We start from the raw sequence: 19,200 nt of genomic DNA, 5'->3' as shown, positions 1-19,200 counted from the left end.
TAACTACTTGTAGAAAAGTAAAGCTAGATCCTTATATATCACCCTGCAGCAGAATCAACTCCAAATGGATCAAGGACCTTGGAGTCAAAGCAGACACTCTGGAAACATTACAGGATGGAATTAGACAAAACCTAGGCCTCCTTGGCTCATGCCGAAATTTTCTTAATAGAGACCCAGAAACACAACACATCAAAGAAAGGTTGGACAAATGGGATTGCATGAAGTTGCACAGCTTCTGCATAAAGGACATAGCTAGCAAGATCAATAGAAAGCCCACAGATTGGGAGAAGATCTTCACTAGCCATACAACGGTCGAGGGTCTCATATCTAAAATATACTTGAAACTCAAAAAATTAAATCCCCCAACAACAAATCCTCAAAGAAACAAGTGCCCAATAAATAAGTGGGCTAAAGACTTGAAGAGAAACTTCTCTGAAGAAGAAAGAAGGATGGCCAATAGACACATGAAGAAATGCTCAACCTCCCTAGCCATAGAAGCCATAAAAGAAATGCAAATCAAAACAACATTGAGATACCACCTCAATCCAGTTAGAATGGCAAAAATCAAGAACTCTAACAACAACAGATGTTGGAGGGGATGTGGACAGAAGGGAATCTTACTTCATTGTTGGTGGGAATGTAAACTTGTTCAACCACTTTGGAAAGCAGTATGGAGGTTCCTCAAAAGACTCCACATAGAACTCCCCTATGACCCAGCAATCCCACTATTGGGCATTTATCCAAATGTTTACAAACAAGAGCACACTAAAGCTACCAGCACAACTATGTTTATTGCAGTATTATTTACCATAGCTAAGATATGGAACCAACCTAGATGCCCCTCAGTAGATGAATGGATCAAGAAAATATGGTATATATACACAATGGAATTCTTTGCCTCCATCAGAAAAATTGACATTTCCCCATTTGTTAGGAAATGGAAAGTCTTGGGAAAAAAATATATTAAGTGAAGTAATACAAGCCCAAAGAAACATAGGTCCCATGGTTTCCCTTATTTGCAATATCTAGTATATATATGAGTCAAGCAGGAAAGATCAGATAATGTGATGTTAGGAAAATGAACCCTTAGATATGTATTTAAATGTTTTTTTTTTCTTTCGTGCATTTGTTTCTAACTCTTTTATAAGATTATTTCTTTGTAGCTTTGTATGTCCCTCCCCCACAGTATCACCCCTGTTTCATGTCGGTATAATTTGGGGAGGAGATGGGCAAAAATAAGTCGTTTAAGGATACAGGTGGACCCGATGCAAATATGAGAAGTACAAGTTGTCATGTCAAAAACGAACTTTACAACTTTGTTGCCTGGGGGCGGGGGGATTGTGTGGGAGCACGGGGGGGGGGGGGGTGGCTGGTAAGTGATGTGAAGGCAAACAAAGGAGGCGGTTGCAATGCTTGATATGAAATGTACTCATTATCTTGCCCATGTAATTGTAACCCCTCTGTACAGTATGTTCACAAAAAATAAAATTAAAATAAAAAAAAATACCTGAGCCTTTAAAGTAGCTAAAACACTCAATGAGTTTTATAAGAATTATTTAATCACACATAGAATTGTAATGTCATCATTAAATTTGAGATTAAATAATCAAAGAACTTTGCCTTATGAAAAAACAAGTGGCAATAACTCTCATGTTCCTGGACTGGAAAGATCAACATCGTCAAAATGGCGATACTTCACAAGGCTATCTTCAAATCCAATGCGATACCTATCAATATTCCATCCTCATTCTTCAAGGAAATAAAAGCGGAAATCCAAAAATGTATATGGAAAAATAAAAGACCCAGTAATATCTAAAATGATCCTTAACAGAAAGAATAGTGCTGGAGGAATATCAGTACCAAATTTCAAACTCTACTACAAAGCCATAGTAATAAAAACAGCTTGGTACTGCCACAAGAACAGACCTCAGGACCAATGGAATAGAATTGAAAACCTTGAAATGAAACTACAGACCTATAGCCATTTAATCTTGGATAAGGATAAGGGAGCTAAAAAAAATAGAATGGAATAAAATCAGCCTCTTCAGTAAATGGTGCTGGCAAAATAGGTTCTCACTTCTAGAAAGCTAAATCTAGATCCTTATATATCACCCTGCACCAGAATTAACTCCAAATGGATCAAAGACCTCAGAGTCAAAGTAACCACGCTTAAAACATTACAGGATTTAATGGGAGAAACCCCAGGTCTCCATGGCACAGGCCGAAATTTTCTTATAGAGACCCAGAAACACAACACATCAAAGAAAGGTTCGACAAATGGGATTGCAAGAAATTGCAGATTTTCTGCATGGCAAAGGACATAGCTAGCAAGATGAATAGAAAGCCCACGGATTGGGAGAAGATCTTAACTAGCCATATAACAGACAAGGGTCTCATATCTAAAATATACTTGGAACTCAAAAAATTAAATTCCCCATCAACAAATTTTCAAAGAAACAACTGCCCAATAAATAAGTGGGCTAAAGACTTACAGAGAAATTTCTCAGAAGAGGAAAGAAGGATTTCCAATAGAAACATGAAGAAATGCTCAAACTCTCTAGCCATAAAAATAATGCAAATCAAAACAACATTGAGATACCGCCTTACCCCATTTAGAATGGCTATAATCAAGAACTATAATAACAACAGATGCTGGAGGGGATGTGGACAGAAGGGAACCTTATTGCATTGTTGGTGGGAGTGTAAACTTTTTTAACCACTTTGGAAAGTAGTATGGAGGTTCCTCAAAAGACTCCACATAGAGCTCCCCTATGACCTAGCAATCCCACTTTTGGGCATTTACCCAAATGTTCACAAACAAGATCACACTTCAGCTACCAGCACGTCTATGTTTATTGCAGCCTTATTTACCCTAGCTAAAATATGCAACCAACCCAGATGCCCCTCTGTAGATGCATGGATAAAGAAAATGTGGTATATATACATAATGGAATTCTATGCCTCCATCAGAAAGAATGATATTGCACCATTTCTTAGGAAATGGAAAGACTTGGAAAAAATTATATTAAATGAAGTAATCCAGGCCCAAAAAACTTAGTATCCATGGTTTCCCTTATTTGCAATAACTATTATATGTCTGAGTCAAGCAGAAAAGGTTAGATAAGTTGATGTTAGGGAAATGAACACCATGATATGTATTTCAATGTTTTCTTTTTCTTTCAGGTGATTGTTTCTAACACATTTATAAGATTATTTCTTTGTTTCTTTGTATGTCCCTCCCCAATACCATAACTCCTGCTTTCACTGTATTTGAGGTTCATATAATTTGTGGTGGGCAAGGGAAAAAACAAATCATTTAAATAAGTATACAGGTGAATCCATTTCAACAATGAGATGTACAAGTAGTTATATGGAAAAACAAACTTACAACTTTGGTGGGTGATGAGGAAGATTGGGTGGGGGGACTGGGAGAGGATCGGAAGGGGAAACAAAGGAGTAGGCTACTATGCTTGATAGGAAATGTACTCATTATCTTTCCAATATAATTGTAATCCCTCTGTACAGTATTTTCACAGTAAAAATTAAAATTAAAAATAATCATCTAGTATTATTATAGTATTATATTCTGACCTATAACTTTACTTTGTAACAGTTTTTAAACTTTTTGCTTCTCTGCTGAAATTTATGTGTTTAAATATTATCATCAAAGTATATCCTTCGGGTACTGGGGGCAGATTTTACAAAGTTTTTGACCAATGGCTTTTAAGAATTCTTAATTGATATATTATTTGTTTCATTTTTAATTTCAATTTTATTTATTGTGAAGGTAATATACAGAGGGGTTACAGTTACATAAGGTAATGAGTACATTTCTTATGGAAGGAACATTGATATCCCCTCCATGGGTTTTATTTCTACACTCAAACAACTACTGTACTTTTGCTTTCTTTGTTCATGTATTTTCATTATAAAATTGATATACAGATGGTTTGCAGTTATTTAGGTCAACTAAACAGTGCAATTCATTTTATTTTCTAAATTTCAAATTTTGAATTTCTTTTGTTTCTTTAGGGTAATTCTTTTTTCATAGTTGTAGGATTAGTTAATTTAATTTTGCATGATTTTAACACATGTAAATTATTCAGGCACATATATTTTGCTTTTAAAATATTTAACATGTGAATATCTAAAATTATTTCCTTAATTTATATATGGAAGGTGAATTTAAATAAATTTATTTTCTTATAGTTCTAAACATATTTTCCAGGTAACAAATACTTACTATATTTCCAAGAAACACATACTTTATTAAGAAAAACTTCATAACCCGGTTATTTTTTGTAAATATTTGTACTTGAATTAAAAATAAGTTTGAGCTGGGCAAGGTGATTTGTGGCTTCCATTTTCTAGTTATGGTAGTAACTGTGAATAGGGTTTGTAATTCAGGGGAGCCTGAGAAACTGAGACCTCATTATAAAAATATCCATATTGAAATGATTAGAGATATGGCCATCCCTAGTGAGATATAGAGCAGCTGGTTATCACCAGTAACATCAATATTTTGTCAAAATAAAAGGATAAATGCTTCAAAATGTTCATTATTTAAAACTTGTTTGCAAAGGTTATCATGTCTTCAATTTCTTATTTTTCAATTAACTTAATCTATAAGAATCCAAGTATATTGTGACTATTTTATTTCTACTAAACTTTTAAATAGTACAAGCAATATTATGATTTACTATATTAAATTACTTTTTACTATTTGTGGTAATTTCTTTTGTTTAATATGATAATAATAATCCCAATGTGTGTATGTGGTATGTGTGTGTGTTTATGTGGTTTTTGTGTGTGTATGATTTGTGTGTAGTTTGTAATGCTTGGGATATCACTGGGATATCACTTGCGATAACATTGTTTTACATATGCTAAACTAAGTTTTTACCTCTGAACTATACTGTGCAGTTATAATGTAAATAGTGCTTTAAATTATGACTTTTAAATTTTCATTCCTAGTATGTTTTTTCAAAATTATATATGCTACAATGTGATCCATATTCTATCCATGTTAGCAAATTTTATTGTTATTTTATTGTTACTTAGAATATTTCCACTTCCAAACCCTTGCGTTTGTTGATAAAGGTTTTACTTTGCTTCTTTTTTCTCTTCATTCTTTTTGCCTTTAGATTTTACCTATTCTTTCTCTTATTTCTTTGGTAATTAATTATCACAATCTTATTACAATTTCTTTACATTGTAACAGGTCTATACAATGCTTTATTTTCAATTTTATTTTTTCCCATCTTCTCTGACTCTCAGTCCACACTATTAGGTGGATTAAAAAGAAACTTGATTCAGGACACTTTAATTATTTTCCTCCTCCTCCTCTCTCAAGACTTTCTGTTTTTTGAAACACAAAACCAATGACATACACAAAACCAATGACATACAGCTCGCATGTGGTCCATCATTCTATTCTATCCCCTCTCACTCTCCTCTGTAGTACAGCTCAAATCATTATCATTCAGGTTTATTGTGCTATAGTGTTATCTAAATTTTAACTCATTCCTAGATTAATTTTAGTTTTTTCAAGCATTCTCTTAAGACATTTTACTATATGTAATATCTGGGATCGTGTGTTTTCACAAAGTGCCAAATATGATTGATTATCAAACATCTAGATAACTGTTAAATACTGGTCCACCTGCTCAATAAATTTGTATGTAAATTCAAGGAATACAGGTCAGTCAGAACAATTTTGTAAACTGCTGTAGCTTGAGCCCTCATACTAGATTTGAATCATATTACCATGTTTAGTCTACTATAAGAACAGACACATAGAAGAATGTAACAGATTTGTCAAAAATAAATTCTTAGTTTTATGGTCAACAGATTTTGAAGAGGATGCCATGACTTTATTAAATAAAAATAGAATCTTAAATTGGTGTATTTGCACTATTGCCTCTTTAGATTTAAAGAATGAGCTTAGACTACTTCCTCAAACCTTATACAAAATTTTAAAATAAAATATGATTATCAAACTAAATGTGAGATGTAAAAACCTATAAAACATAAATGTAAAAATTCATGACATTGGATCAGTAAAAGTTTCTAAAAATTTGACATGGAAAGCATTAGTGGCTAAAGAAAAGAAGAATGTATTGGTTAATATCAGCTGATAACCTTTTATAATTCTATGAAAGAAGTGAAAACATATCCAACAGATAGAGGGCACATATTTGTTAATGGTACAATGTTAATGCTACAATGATACTGATTCTTAAGTACTTTTATATCTTCTAATTTTATATAATGTTTTCCCAAACAGGATATTTCTTTAAAGAACATATGTAAATTAATAGTCAATAGGAGGAGCATATGAAATAAGCTCCTCTTTAGTTTCTAAGAAAATATAAAACGAAAACTCACAAGTATGACCATAATATAAATAGATGACGCAAAATATAGTAATGCATTTGTGGAGAAATTGATATACTCCACATAGTAGATTGATTTGTATAATACTGCAATCATTTTAGCAAGCAAGTTTTCAAGTCTTCAAAAGGTCAAAGAGAATTGTATATGATTCAGCCATTACACTTCTATGTGTGTATTAAAGAGAATTAAAAAACTTATTTGGACATAGAATGTAGTTCACTGACAGTGCACTTCAATAGTCTGTGTGAGACCTTGGAAATAATCCCCCAAAACGAATTTTGATAAGACACACAATAGAGGATGTATGCTGGACAAATTATTGTAAGTGAATTTTATATCTATTTTAATGTCTGTTCTAAAATTTACACCATTTCTGTTTGAAGAAATGCAAGGGAAAATTAGGCTTGGAAAATCTATGATTGTACAATTCACTTCCAAATCACTAAATTGTATACTATAGAAGGAGATAATATATGGCATGTGAATTACATGTTAGCAAAAAAAAAACCCAAAAAACTATTGTTAAAGATACTTCACACAAATTGAAGAATACCTAAAAAGATGTTTTCGGTGTTGGCTAAATCTATTTGTAAACTACAGCTTTTAGAACAAAGATTTGATTTCTGTTTATTTTGAGTTTTTTGGTCTGTTTGTTTTAGTTTTACAGAGATAACTCAATCAAAAAGTGTATGTGATACCTGGAATACCTAGGGATTATGCATCACTTTTAAGTAATTGATAACCTTTGCTGGAAGAAACATTTAGCAAATGACAGAAGAAACAAATCTGTACACCTGTGATTTATGAAAGCCATATGTTACTTGCTCAATCCAATTGCTTTTCTCTACTTTGCTAAGAAAAAAAGTATTCTCAGGATAAGATCTAATAGCAATGAAAAGAAACAAAATACACAATAATCTTGATTTATTTGTGAAATTAACAAATGAAATAAAGCATTTCCATTTAAGGGGCTCTAATATTAGTATCTATGAAGATGTTCCTGAATGCCAACATCCATTGAATTTTTGGAATTTTAATTTCTACCAACATATGAAAACTAGAATAAGAAAACAAATACAGTCTTAGAGTAACCAGCCTTGGAATAAATTTCTTAATAGTTTTGAAATTACAAAAGAATTGATACCATTAAAAATGATTCTTTACTATGGAAATCATTTAAAAATGTTTAACATTTATTATAATTCAAATACCAAACAAGAGTAATTTTACATAATCATTACAAATATTATTTTATTACTATTGCAAAATAGAATAAAACACCAGTCTTGATATGTTATCATTATTTTTAATTCCTAATCATTACCTAAATATCTTAAACAATCTAAATAGTCATGTATTTAACATAGATGTAAATATTCTATACTTTTACTTAACACTTTCCAGAGGCATGTATTCATGTTTCTAAGAAATGTTCACAGCAGTTAAAAGATGCTTTTGTGAAATTAATGTAATATATTTTGTTGCTGCTGTTGTTGTTGTTGTTTACAAGGCCGGTGCATTGTCCTTAAGCCTTTTTATGCTCAGTGCCAGCACTCTACAACTTGAGGCACAGAGCTAATTCCTGTTTATAGTGGTTAATTGGAGATGAGAATCTAACAAGTACTTTTCTGTCTGGGCCAGTTTCAAAAACAAATCTAAGATCTCATTACCCAGAATAGCTCCATTTATAGGCATGAGTCAGTGGCACTTGGTTTGATGTATTTTTTAAATTTTAAATATGTTTTAAGATGTTTGTTTCATTGTAATGTACATCATTCTACACATAAATGTAGACATATGTATATATTTCTGATGACAAATAATCTCTAAAAATGTATGTCTTTCTATTCACACACACACACACACACACACACACACAAACACACACATTTCTGAAGATAGACACCTTCTAAAACTTTATGCTCTTTTTTGACCTTTTTTCATTTCAAAGATATACAGTATATTTTTCCAAAAGTTTCCTAGAATAGAATGACTAACCTTCAATAGAAAGTAGAGTTTATTACTTTCAAGGGTATTTTAGGTATACACATGATATTGTAGTAACATTTACAGTATATTACTTGAAATGATTCTGTTCAAACTCTTAAATATTTGTGTGTAGTGGTGGGGAGAGAGGAAGTGAATTCACACTGGTTAGGAATTTGCAATACTTCAAATTTCTATTCCATAATTTGTTATAAGCACATAGTCAAGTTACATGTTATGGCTTAATTTTTTTGTTTCTTTATTTGTTCAAAATTTTAATATGGATGTATGCACAGTGGTAACATTAAAATTATTAATCAACAGAGAAATAATTGCAAAATCATAGATACATATCAGACTTCAATAGTTAGCAAATATGATGCTAATATTAATTTTGATGATGATGATGAGGGCCACAGTGTACCCTGATAATGACCATGTTGTGATTCAAAAGGAAAAAAAAACTTTACACAATTTTGAAGCTAGATTTCCCACATTGAATACATAATAATCAACAGCTTTGGATTACATACAATAAGAATAACAAGACGAGAGTTTCAATATCAAGAAATGTAATCACAGACAGTAAAACCATAATGTAATTCCTACAGTCTCTTTCATGTATGCTCACTATTCTTGGCGGTATTGTTTTCTTATAAATAAAATCATTAATTTCCACATTTTGATGGAATAAGTTGTACTTTTCAACTTAGTGTGATTAGTTCAAATAACATGAAAGCCATGGCTCTCATATACATACTATTCAATAACCAATGTTTTCCAGTAATATATTAAGAGTATGTTCTTCAATACAGCTGTAACACATGACAAAATTTACATAATACTACTTACATATCTGTAGTTACCTTAAAAGGACTTAGGCCTTAGAGCAAGGAGGTAAAATTTATTTTTATTTCTGCATGAAACAATTTGTGACTTTATACCAACAAACTGAATTTGACTCTTTCCTTATTTGTAAGTTAAGTTGGAAAATGTAAGGTCTCTTCACTCTTCTCTTTTCTTGCTCTAGAAGTCAACAAATATATTCTTCATAATTTCTGGTAGATTACATCCATTTACAGATGGGAAATGTAAGGCCAACAGTCAATGTAGTGAGCAAAGAATGATAGCAGAATTTTTGTCTGAGGTCTTCACTCTGTGTGCTTACAAAGAGTAATTTGGTGATGGAGAGGACCAATATGAAAAAAATACGGGGAAAAAGCATACTTTGGAAATGGTTGTTTTAGGACTAGGTGACAGTGATGAGTAAATGAAACAGGCTGGTGTCAGGGGCATGAAAAGGAGTACATAGAAATCATATTAGTGACAAAACCTGAGAAAATCTTGATCATTCATCTTATCTAATGGGAGGGAGTAGAAGGGTAAGAAGAAATCTAAGGTCCTTCCACAGGTCTGGCTAGCAACTGTATTAGTGATATTCTTAGTAATAAGGACCACAGGTGGAAATGATGGATTTAGGGGATAAAACTCTTTGATAGTTCTAAAGTTCATATTAAAGAGATGCAAAGATAGGTCTGTTTAGACATCATCAAAATATCCACACCATGGATATGAAAAAGGATAATAAAATTGGGGGGGTATTATTGAAGGGAAGAGGAAAAGAAAAGTTCTCACACAAATGTGAGCAATGTGAGCACCAGTGTGGACAAGATTGGAACAAAGAGAAAAACGAGGAACCAAAAAAGTAATAAACACACATTTTCCTAAGTAAAGGAAGGAAAGAATTTTCAGGAAGATATTGAAGGGAATATGCTATTTGGATTTGAAAAGTGAAAGGATATAGACAAGTTTAAAAAGAACAGTGTTTTGTTGAAAGTTATTTTGATAAAATTTTGAGCCCATAAAATTCTGGATCCATGAATTCAACAGATCCTGTTGATTTTAAATGCTGGGAACAAATGCTTTTTATCCTGACCTTAGCAAAATTATACAGATATAACTCTCATGAACTTTACTTAGAGGTATTCTGTGAATATTTTTGAATACTTTGTTCAGCCAGCAGATTAGAGATTGAACTACAGCACAGACAAGCCTAATTTGTCCTACAGTTCCAATTAGTGACCCATGTATCCACAACAGTTTGAGATTTTATTGAAATATCTTTAGATATGTTTGGATATTTTATCAGCCTATTCATTATAAATGTAGGAAAAGTAAAACCAAGTATTAGGTTGAACATACAGCTTTGCTGATGTGATTGAAGACTTCTGGAATTGATTCCTCTTTAGAGTAGAAAATGCCTCAAAAGCCACTGACACATCATAACTGCCATATACTCTATTTAACTCTAGTTCTTGTTAGGGATATCTCCAAGCTGAAATAAATCAATGAATCGGCCACAAATTCTTATATGTAGGAAATACTCTTATAAACTTCAAGCTTTTATTGAATGGAAGAGTTCAGACATTTCCCTCACCACTAGGATTAAATGCCTATAGAGATAAGACATTTTGCTTTAATGCCTTTCTTTCATTTTCTTATACCCGTTTGCAAGTAGGGAAGAATTCTGATGTAACAACAATACAATGGTGACTTGTTTTAACACAACGTCTAAGATCTAGTGTTAATTCGGATACTTACTAATTAGCTCCAGATATTGTGGATATTTATATTTCTCCTGGGTAAACTAATGAGCTCCAAGAAAATGTCCCTAAGAAGCCTTTGAATTCTAATATCACTGTTTGTCTCAAAATGCTTTAAATTCTACATCCTCTAATGTGGGCATATGGTTATATTGTGGAACTTTTCTCCTCAGAGAGTGAGTACTACTCTATTGCTTAACATGGACAAAGTACCAAACAAAAAGTGGTAGTTGAACAATGTTCCTAGCAATTTTTACAGATGAAATGGAAATAGAGCAACTATGAACTCAAAAGGAATGTGCAAAAAGACAGAGGCACAAAGTAGAATGTGCCACAGAAATGCTGAAGTGTAATTTGAAATTATGTGTTCAAGTGTGAGGGAGTGTTCAAAGTATAGCTTCAGACAATATAATTGGATATCTTCAGGCGAAACTTCTTTAAACTATTCTGGGATAATTGTACAAGTAGAAGCCCCTTAGTCTGACTCTAATCAGCTACAACATAATCAACTTAGGGATTATATTCCATGTGCAAAGTGAGAAAAAGAGGGCTCATCAGAGTTAGTGTTCAGGTTGAAGTACGTCTTCATTTATTTTGGAGCATTAAGCTAGGAAAAAGCCAAGTAAACATTTTACAAGTACCTTAATTAAGTGGGACTGGGGCTGGGGGTTTATCCCAGCAGAAGGGCGCCCTTCCGGCACGCGCAAAGCCCTGGGTTCAGTCCTCAGCCCTGGAAAAAAAAACACCTAAATTAAGTGAGACGTATTATATTGGTCTCTTTTTAACTTGGAAGTTATAGATTGTGTCCTTTTATACTTGGGACAATGATCTGCGGTCAGTTATTTCTTCTCTTCTGCTTCTTTTGCCCTTCCACTTGCATAATTCTTATTTAAAGAGACATACTTGCGCTTGCATTTCTAAATCCTTCAAAATTATCTGAACTGTTTCATACTTCTGGCAACCTCCTATATCTTTCTCAAGGGAATATTTTGTCACTACCATTTTTATCCTATAGGATGCTGGATACCTTCCTGCCTAATCCAGTGCAAGATATACATTAGGCTGATACACATGTCTCAATACTTGGACCACCATGAAATCCTATCTTATATAGAAATCATGATTTTAAAATGTCTGGGGAAGTGGCTCTGTCATTTTTGAATGGCCCTATGTGATACTTACATGCAATCATGTTTCAAACCAATGTGCCACTCAGTAGATGAGCGAATTGACAAAATGTGATATATATATATACCAGGTGGAATTATATCCTTCCAATTCATAAGGAAATGGAAAGATTTGGGAAAATCCTACTATGTAAAATACAGAAGACACAAAGAAATAGATTCCATGGTTTCCCTCATTTGTAATAAGTAGGAATATCTAGGATTGTCCTAGCAGATGAGCACAATTGTTCAATAGCTATGTGTAAGATGATGCTGAGCAAAATGAACTCCTACATATGGAAACAGAGGTTTTTCTTTGTGGTTGTTGTTTTTAATGTACTATGTGATTTCTTTTTTCTTTTGTGTTTTCTCCTATGGCTTGTTCCTTGCTGTATTTGTTTTCAGTATCATGTGTCATTGTATATATATTTATCTTAATTTGGCAAGGGAAGAGGAACAACAAAATGGCGAGACAAAGGTCAAAGGGCAAACCAATGCAATAGCAATACTCACAAAACAAAATTTTGGAAATTTACATAACAACTTGTGAGGGGTATTGGGGTGAAGGAAAACAGTAAGGAAAATGAGGGAGTGGGTAAAAAGTTCATGTTATATATTCACTACCTTACAATTACTTCAATCCCTTCTATATATCCTCTTGACAATAAAATTTAATTAAAATATAAGCTACATAAAATATAATTTCACTGTATTGGTATAGTCAATATTATTCAATTACCCCTTTCTTTATCAGAGGGTCATCAACTTGAATGTTATCAAACTATACAATATTTTCAGAATATACTTGCCATTATTTTGAAAAAAACATTATTTTAGTAATGTCTCATACTATAACAGAAAACAGTTCTACTCTATGGAAAGTACTAACTTTTAAAACTGAATAATTGTTAAGAGGACAAAATATATGTGTCCTTCAAAATTCCTATGACTACTAAATACTCATTTTCAAATTCTGAACATACCATACCAGAGACATTGAAAATAGTATCTGTTTGCCTTTTATTTAATTCTGCAATAGATGCAGTTTCCAATGGGATGTTACATATTTAAAAGTCAACAAAAAATGGCCACATTCTGGTAGAAGATAAAACCTATGAACTATCTATAATAATTAATTCCTGAAGAGTATACATTTGTTCATCAGAGTAAGCTATTATTTCTATGACAATCAATCCCAAGTTTTTATGCCATAAAGTCATCCTAGCACAACAGTTTCCAATTTGTAAAGTGCACCTTAAAATTTCCTAAATTCACATCATGACTTGCTTATCACTATTGGGAAAAAATACTACACTTCTGCTGTGATGCCCTCCCAATGTGCGGAGAACACTACAATAAACTTTGCTGCATCATTTTCCCCCAAGTTTCATTCTTGAGATCAGAACACTTGCAAATATTATTTATTGTTATATTTATTTTATTATATATTATTATTATTTCATCTATCATAGATATTCAGGAGATCCGAATATCTGAATATTAAGATCTGAAGATTATGGTTCAAAGCCCACCAAGGCAGGAAGTTTCCTTAGCTTCTTATGTCCAATAAACTGTTCAGGAAAAGCCAGACATCACTAATGAAGTACAGTGTTAAGACCTGCAGGACTCATGGGGCTGTTACATGTGACATTATTATGCAAAGCACCATTAACAGTCATCTCCGACATCCATAACATTCTGCTTCCACTTACAAGTAAATCAGAGTGGCTCGAAGAAGAATAAAAATATGATTTTTCCCTGTCTGGCTTCCACCATAATGTGGGACCATGACTCTAAATATCTAATAAACCATTTGCCTTGGCTATTTTTTTAAAATAGCTTTTTAAATAAATATTAATTTAAAAAAATTTTTAAAAATAATTTTTAAATAAATAGTAATTTGTTGTTTGCTTTTGGCAGGCATGAAATAAGACTGCATTAACATTTTGTGAGTTGAGAGGCTAAATTTTATCAGAATCTAAACAAAATGAAAAATAAATGCTTTTAAGATAAATAGCTGTTAGGTACATTATTTTTAGTTTTTTAATTTTACTTTTTATTTTTTGTGAACATACAGTACAGAAGGGTTACAATTACATGGGCAAGGTAATGAGTACATTTCTTATCAAGCATTGCAGCCTCCTCCTTTGTTTACACTTCACATCCCTTCCCTGAATCCCCCCACCCACCCACCCAATCTCTCCCTCCCCCACTCCCATTAGGTACATTTTTAACGTGACATTCACACAGAGACATCTTTTTTCTAAGCAGTTCATGTAATTCAAATAACTGTGTTTCAGAAATAGATGACACAATACGTTAGAAAAAGAGAACCAGTATTGGGTAGTATAGTCTTTAAAAATAGCTGACAAATAAATATTAACCATAATTCCAAAATAATAGCAGTCAAATGTTCTTGAAAAGAGAAGATTTTAAACAGAATGTATAAAAAGTGCCAGTGCCAGCACTGCTTCAGTAGCTGCTCTCTGGGATTTAGGGCTTCTAGTACATGAGAATGTTTTAACCAAGATTAATTGCTTTCAGGGACTAAATTTTTTTAGTTATAATTCATAGAAGAAATATGTTGGTCAAATTTAATGAAAGGATAACAGTTCATATTAGAAAGAATGCTACACACTTATTGTGGTAGGCAGTGAAATACCTTCCCAAAATATCATCCCCAAATATCTAATTCCTTAAATGTAGATTTGAATTTTATACATATCTATCTATCTATCTATCTATCTATCTATCTATCTATCTATCTATCTATCTATCTATCTATCTATCTATCTATCTATCTATCTATCTATCTAAGTTTGTAAAAATAATTACCTTTCATTACCCAAGGAGCGCAAATTTGAATAATTATCAGATAGGAGAAGTATATTCAAATGGGTACTTAAAAGTCCCAGCTGTAGTGGGAAAGGGGCATGATTAGGGTAAGAACCCTCAGAAAGATATAAAGTTGCTACATTAGAAGATAAAGGAAAAGACAACAACCCATATTCTGAAGTTTCTGGAAAGCGGAATAGGAAGCAAATGCCATTTCCACTAGAATCATCTGAAAAGTATTTCAGCTCTGTCGGTGGCTCGATTTTAATCTAGTGAGACTTCTTTGAGATTTCTGTCCTTTAGAACTAAAATGATAAATATGGATTATACAAGCCACTTAACTTGTCGAAATTTGACAGATTTGATAGAGTAAACCAAGTCAACTACAGCCTTTTACTGATGCAACTACAGGGACAACACACGTCCTAGTTTAGGGGAATATGAAAAAGTTGCCACTGGCTTTGTATACATGTATGAGTACATACTACTAAAGGCCTTGCATTAATGAAATCTTGAAATTCTAAATAATATCTAAATAAGGAGCTCTCTATCTTTATTTTCACATTTGGGGATCACTAAGTACTACAGTTATGTAGAAAGCTAAGGTACGAATAGGGAAATGAAATCTGTCTCCTAATATTATAAAGATAATTTATGTCATTTTGGGTTATATTTTCTAAAGTAATAAAAAATGAAGTAAAACAGAAACAGAAACTCAATTTTCTATCCTTCCTAACTTTCCAACAGAAATTAGAGAATCCAGTAAAGATATAACAATCCCAGAATGGTATAGGATGTTATAAGATCACTAGATGGTGAAAAAGAAGATAACAAAAATGGGTCCCTTGGAACAATGGGAAACAAAATCTACACCTACAGATTGTGATATAGCTAGAAAATAGTTTCCACTATTCTGTCTTTGATATTTTAGGTTTGTTTACACAGCAACTTTCCTCTCATAGGAAATGACTCTTTATTAAGACTTAAGGGTTTGCAACTTATAACCCAGCAACAAATAATGCTTCTAAATGTAAAAAAGAATGATACTGAGAGTAACCAAGACTACTTGTGTTGCTATAGCTAATAAATAAGAATGATCTTTGGGAATAGTCAAACAATCTTGATCTTTTTCATACCTTTCCTCTTCTTTAACAAGAGAAATCCTAGTCAAGATATGTAAAACATTAATAAAGGATTTTTATATTTTTTATTGTTCACACTAAAGCAAATACACTTTTCCCCTTTGCAAGCCTGATTTTGAAAGAGTCAGAACCTCATAATTATTTTATAGGCAAAAGTTTATTGCTTTGGCTTAGTTGTTTTCCTGCATTTGGCCATTGCTATTATTTTGGCAACTACACAGAAAAACAAGATAAATCCATTATGTTTATGTTGAATTGTTCAAAGTCAAGCTGTCTTCAAAGTTTTCTGTTCCCTTCTACACTGCTAATTGAAGTTTAAATGATAACAAAAACGTGAAACTTTAATGTACATTTTCATTGAAACCAGTCAAAACAAGAGTGTCTGTTATTGCTTTTTATAATGTTTTCAAGTATTTTACTTGACTATTTTCATTATTGCCTTTGTTCCATCCTCTAATCAGGAACACAGAGTTTCACAAAAAGATTTTCCTGAGGAATAAGATGTTAGTCAAAAAATAGGTGTATAATAAAGATTTTCATCACTTACGATACTGAATAGCTCAAAAGACATTTTGCTATTACTGGCATGGTTCTTAAACTAAGTGAAATGCATGTAAATGTGACAGCTATTCCAAACAATGACTATGGCTTATACTTTTCTGCTTCAATGAAATGAGTAACGTTACTGTAAATGAAAACTCTGGCAAGGTTGGAGGGCATATAGATTTAGGGTAGAAGGGTTAATGTTAGGAAGCCAAGAGAGATTCCATAAACAGCACTGGCTATCACTTATCACTTAATTATATTTATGACATATGAGTATATAAACATAAATATGAATTGAATGAGAAATATGTGATTTACACAATTGATTCAATGACAACTAAGACCAGAAAACACTTCCCTACATTTATGTAAACTATTATATCTGGTGAAGATTTAAAGAGTTTTAGAATATATATTTTAACATTTATGTCAAAATATTTATTTTTACCTGTTTATTTTTACTTTTGGCGGCTGTGGGGTTTGAAATCTGAGCCTGGACGCTTTCTCTAAACTCTTCAGCTCAAAGCTAGTGCTCTACCACTTGAGCCACTGCCAGTTTTTTGTTAGCTCATTGCAGATAAGAGTCTCATGGACTTTCCTGCCTAGGCTGGTTTTGAACCATGATTCGCAGCTCTCCGAATCCTTAGTAGCTAGGATTACAAGTATGAATCACTGGCACCTACTACATAATTATTTTTACACATTTATGAAGTATGGAGTGGTAATACCATTCATTTATATCTTGAGTTTTCCTGCCGGCATCCAGTTTCTCTGTTTCTTGATCGCATTTATTATGGACATTATTGTATTATGTGAAGTAATTCTCATATATGTTTTATGATGTCATGTTAGTTCTAATGTTCATTCATTTGATGACTGATGATAATTTTCTTGTGCTTATTTTTCACAAGGGGTACTTTGATGTTTTCTAATTGATTTTTTTAACATTAGGTTTTGAGAGTTCTATGTAGACTCTAGGTTTGAGGCATGCTTCAGATACAGGATTTGTAACTATTTTATCCTTGACTATGGGTACCTTCCATCATCATCATCATTATCATCATCATCACCATCATCACTATTAGTATTACTACTATTACTTTTTTACATGTATGTATGGTCCTGGGGTTTGAACTCAGGGCCCCTGAGATTTGTTGCATTTTGTTAACAATTTACCATTTGAGTCCTGCCTCAGTTCTGGCTTTTTTGCTGATTAAGCAGAGATAAGATTCTCAAGGACTTTATTTTGTGGGCTGTCTTCAAACACAATACTCAAATCACAGCCTCCCAAGTAGGATGTGATACATGAGCCACCTGCTCCCAACTTCTATTCATTACTTGTATATGAGCTTTTACAGACTAAATTATTTTACACTTTTATTGAGTTCTACTATATCAAGTTTTCCTTTCTTATAATTTTAATGCCATATTTAAGTATGCTTCATCTCCAAAATTGTCAAGACATCTTCCTTTGCTTTATATTTACATCACTCTTTTTGTTTTATATGCCACCTTCAAAACCTGCTTTAAGAGAATATTTGAAGAAATTATTATATTTAAGTCAACATTCACTTTTTACTTCTCCCAAATACTGTCTAATCTATCACCACTATTAAAGAAAATGTCATTCCACAAGTGTTTGGTTTTACACTTTTATTAAATATTCCTTGATAATATGTATGTGGCTCTAATATGGTGCCCTACAGACCCATTTAGCTATATAATCTTTCCTCTACAAATATGACAATTTTACACTAAAAGTTTTAATATTGGACAGAGAAATATATTCCAGTTTATATTCCTTTGTCAATGAATTAAAGTGTGTTGGTCAGGTGTTTTAAGAAATTGTTAAAAACTTATAAATAAAATTGTGAAGTTGGGCGCTGATATCTCATGCTTATAATCCTTGCTGCATAGGAGGCTGATATCTGAGGATTGTGGTTCAAATGCAGCTGGAATGGGAATGTCTGTGAGACTCTTATCTCCAATTAACCATGGGAAATCTAGAAGTGGCAAAGTTGCTCAAGGGGTACAGCACTCACTTTGAGGTGAAGAGCTGAGGGACAGTACCCAGGCCCAGATTTTAAGCCCCAAGAATGACCAAAAATTGGGGGGGGGGAGGAAGCAGGAGACAATATGCATCCTCCAATCCATAAAAATTATATGTCTCTATTTATTTAGATTTTTGTCTTTATATTCAACATGGTATAATTTTCAATGATGGTGGGTGAAGAGCACTGAAATAGATTTTGACGATGTGTGGAGATAGCACAAGGACATTCACAGAAAACCATTGAAAAATAAAGGGCTAAGGGAATTGAGAAAGACAGAAACAGGTTAATCAGGCCCTTGATTAATATGTGAGTGTGCAAAATACTTCAATACGATTTCGTCATAAAATTAATATACACCAATTAATAAATATCTTCCAAAGGCATTGGTATTCAAGCATGACATAAAGGATAAATACAGATTCTGTGGTGAAATGAAACAATGATAGATGAGAAAATACATGATTATAGTAAT

Source organism: Dipodomys spectabilis, unplaced genomic scaffold (assembly GCF_019054845.1).
Source record: "Dipodomys spectabilis isolate Male_0828 unplaced genomic scaffold, ASM1905484v1 ptg000449l, whole genome shotgun sequence".
Classification (NCBI taxonomy): domain Eukaryota; kingdom Metazoa; phylum Chordata; class Mammalia; order Rodentia; family Heteromyidae; genus Dipodomys; species Dipodomys spectabilis.
This window is presented reverse-complemented; position numbering follows the sequence as displayed.